Consider the following 3,958-nt stretch of genomic DNA (forward strand, 5'->3'; position numbering starts at 1 on the left):
CACTGGCTGTTCATACACCTGTCCGGAGCTCAGCAGGAGGTGAGAAGCTGGTCTGGTTTGTATGTGAGATGCTTTTGTGTTTGAATATTTACTATGCAAGGCTGAGATTTCTGTGATTTAGTATTTATGTTATATTGATGCCATCTTTATATCACAGGGTTTATTAACCCTTCACCTCTAATGAGAGTGGTGAAACTGCTGTATTTATAAGCAGCAAAATGAAATCAAAGCAGCTTACCTCACCCAAGACATTTTAGATGTAGTTTAAAAAAACAGGGCTAATGTGCAAAAAAGCATTTCAACCATGTTATCTACAGGCAGCTCCACTGAATACGTTTTTGACCTGTTCTGCCACATGAGGAATATTACCCACACAAGCTGTCTTACCCTACCCTGCAAGAGTTTGCTGAAACTGTTTGTTCAGTTAAGAGAACACCGCTTTCCTCACACCTCCAGTCACATAGCCACGATGATGACCTGCTTAAACATCTAATATTCTGCAAGAGGTGCTTTTGCAGTGTGGCTTGCACTGAACATTCCTGAGTTCCCCTAGCAACGGGCACCGAGATGATTGCTCGTTTTTCCAAGTCTTGGGTTGCTGTGACTTCCCAAATGTGCTGAGGTAGGGAGCTGCTTAGGTGCATTAAAGCACAGAGCTGGGTTTTGGAGCTTGAGGGGGGGAGTAAAAAAGTTACCAGGTCTCTTTACATGCCTTTCTGAAGTTCAGGGTGTAGTGGGAGGAGTGTGTGTGGTAGTAACTGAGCACCAGTGTGGCCTTCAGTGTGGGTTCTGGAAGTTGTGAGGAAAACCTGGGATGGGTTAGTTGCCATTTTCTTAACTGAAAGCATTGGTTTTGTCAGAGTTTAGAAAAGACAAATCTAATAATTCAGAGACCCCCTTGCACCTGCTTCTGCCAATTTTACAGCATTCAGTAGGGCAGAAGGCAGAGGTATATTTTACAGGACTCAAAGCACTCCAGGCACTTCGAAAAATAGCCCATTAAAATGCAGTAACAACTTTTATTAATAAAAAAAAAAGAGGTGCCTCCATGCAAGATTCATTGTGAGGTGTTTCTCTCCTCAGAGCATCAAAAACACTCCTACAGCCTTGGTGTATGGAAACTTGGTGATTCACTGTTCAATGCAGCAGTTTCAATTCCCAAATCCATACACAGCTCCTGGAAGTGAATAGCAGTTTCTTGCCCTGGATGATTGCTGAAGAATCTTCTTTTCAAGGAGGCATTAGTGAGATAATGGTTCATCAAATGGGCTTACTAAATGACAATCAGATCTCAAATCAGATATTTTACAAATGGGATTGGCTGTAAAGTATAATTAAAAGTGGGGGGGAAAGTCAGCAGTGAAAAAGTCTGCAGGCACAAACGTATGGCATCAAAGTGTGTTTTACAAAGGTGTTCATTTTGGCTTGTAAATGTGAAGAGCAGACTTACTTATTTGCAGGTGATAGGTGTCAGATAAATCAAATGTCTGCCCGGTTTCATCAGTGATGCAGTGAGAGGTGTAGGAAGCCAGAGGCTCAGATTTGGTTCCCTCCAATCCACTGCTGTGTTATCCACCTGCTCTCCTGTCCTGTAGATTAACTCCAGTAATACCTGTATGGGGTCACAGGGCCTGCTGTGTTACTCTCACCACACAGAGTTTACATCCCACTTTGTTCAATGGAGTCACCTCAATATTGTCTCACAGTCCTGCTTATTTTTGGCCACTCTGCTCTGCATGTTTGCTTTTTACCCTCCTCTTCATCGCAGACAGCCCTCTTAACTTTTCGCACTGGGCCCTGTTATTTCAAAGCTCCTTTCCCTGTCGTTTTCCAGTAGGAGCTCTCCATGACACCCTCTCCTGTCCCTCCTCCAAGGAGCCATGATGTCTGCTGTCCCCAGCTCTCTCTTTCTAACCTGGCTGCTGCTCAGCACCACCATTATCCTGCTGCTTGTTTGCAGGGACTCAGCACCAGGAGGACATCTCCAGCCTGGCAAAGGCAGGGGCAAGCCTTTGCTAACAGAAACCTTTCCCTTTTTTCCATCTCATTCACACACCAGTGGCTTTACATGAGTGCTGCCCGCCACCTCTGTGCATGGAACAGGGAGTCTTGGAGATTTCCATCAGCAAAGCACCAGAGAGTAACCTTTGCCCTTGTGATCTCCGTGAGATTTACAGACCGTCCCTTCCACACCTTTTACTGAAACTTAATCAATCAGAAATCCATTCTGTGTTTCTGAGAGGTGAGTCCATCTCTCCAGGGACTGGGAGGACGTGGGCTCTTACTGCGGGGCTGTGGCTGCCACCTCTGCCGCAGTCCCACTGCAGAGCGCACAGGGACACCCGCTCGGCTGAAAGCCAAAGGTTCTGAAATGAAGGAACCCCTAAGGAACAAGCAGGTGTGTAGTACAGAACAGGCATCACTGATTGGGAACTGGAATGAGTTTGAACACAGCGTTACATCCACTTTTTAATGCCAAAAAGCCCCGACTGCCGCTGTGGCCACATGCAGGTGCAGGAGGTGCTGTGAGCGGGTGAAGCAACCCAGCCGGCAGCAGCACCGCGGCACCGTGATGGATGTCGTGTCAGAGCCTCAGCTGCTCCTTTGACCTGGTCTTGGGTGAGCACAGGGCTGGTTTCCTCTTTCCTTTGTAGTATTTAAAGAATTTCCTTTCAGTAGGTAACTGCGTTCAGCGGCAGAAATAGAATTATTAGTGGCATATAAAGCATGTTCGATTTTGCCATGGATCACAGGCACTGCGTCAGGACACAACCTGGGAGGAGAGGTTCAGCTGATTTACTCATTACAGCGCCTGACTTTTTGTAACATTTCTTGGGATTCAGGAAGTAAATGGGCTTAAGTTGTACTGCAGTGCTAACCTCAAAAAGCTTTCACAAATTCCTAGCAAGCACACCAAACACCTGAATTTTCATTCTAAAATTTCACTGCAGAATATACTTTTGCCAAGGTGTTAAGCCTGGGGCATACTCAAAAATACCAGACATGGGTGAAGCTTCAGATAATTCATTAGCGTGGATTTATTCAGCTTGAATTTCCAGACAGGGCTTTCCCTGTCTCAATAGTTATAAAGAAGATGGTGTATTTACACCCAAAGCCATAATTTATGTGTCCCTGCATACACAGATATATAGGACAGGGCTAGATTGAGTTCCCCTCCCTCCACCAAACCATCTGAGCACTTTTCTGCGTTAATTAGTTTGGCAGATGTAATGTCCTTCATGAAATTCGTGGTGTCTCTGACTCTCTACTATTTTACAGCCACCGCTGCCTGGCAGAGTAAGGGGAATTATGGCTGTAATCGTGGGGATTTTTGCTTAGGCAAAACCAGCATCCTGGGAGGTGGCTGCACAACGCTGCTACGTGCTCGCTGGATGCTCCATATGGCTGGAAGCTGTCAGTGTGCGAGTCTTGAATGGAAGCAGACTCCAACTTCATGTTTCCAAGGGGAATCTCCGAGCAGCCCCTCCGGAGAGGCATTCCCCCTTCCCTGCTAAACCTCTGGCAGAATGAGGAGAGGGGCACCCCAGCTCACCCGTGAGGCAGAAAAGCACTGATACAATATTGCACTGGAGGCCTTTCTCCCTGCACTGAGGGGACTCCAGCTCCAAACTCCTCCTCTCCGTGCAGAGCCCACAGTGATAAATTGATGCTGCGGCAGATTTTTTTTTTTTTTACTTTTTTTTTTTTCTTTTTGCAGTCTTAGCATAAAATGGTCAAATGATGTTCCACCGCAGAATTCAATTTCACAGTTCAGTTGGGTCCTTGATTACACTGCCAAATTCAGATTAATGTGCATTTAACTAACATGGATCAGGGACTCCTGGCCGGCAGCCAGCAGTAATAGTAGCAACCGTGAGCTGTGCAGAGTTTGCTGCTCTGTCCATCCCTGTGCACTGCCACTGAAATTGATTGATTAAATGAACTCATTGCCATAATT

General features: G+C 46.0%; 1 protein-coding gene across 10 annotated transcripts in view; it reads left to right on the plus strand.

Annotated features, from left to right (window-relative positions):
- PAK5 (p21 (RAC1) activated kinase 5) overlaps window positions 1-3,958 on the plus strand; it is a 177,501-nt gene that overhangs the window by 160,388 nt on the left and 13,155 nt on the right. The gene's annotated exons all lie outside the window — the stretch shown is intronic.

Source organism: Lepidothrix coronata, unplaced genomic scaffold, assembly GCF_001604755.1.
Source record: "Lepidothrix coronata isolate B3197 unplaced genomic scaffold, Lepidothrix_coronata-1.0 Scaffold234, whole genome shotgun sequence".
Classification (NCBI taxonomy): Eukaryota; Metazoa; Chordata; class Aves; order Passeriformes; family Pipridae; genus Lepidothrix; species Lepidothrix coronata.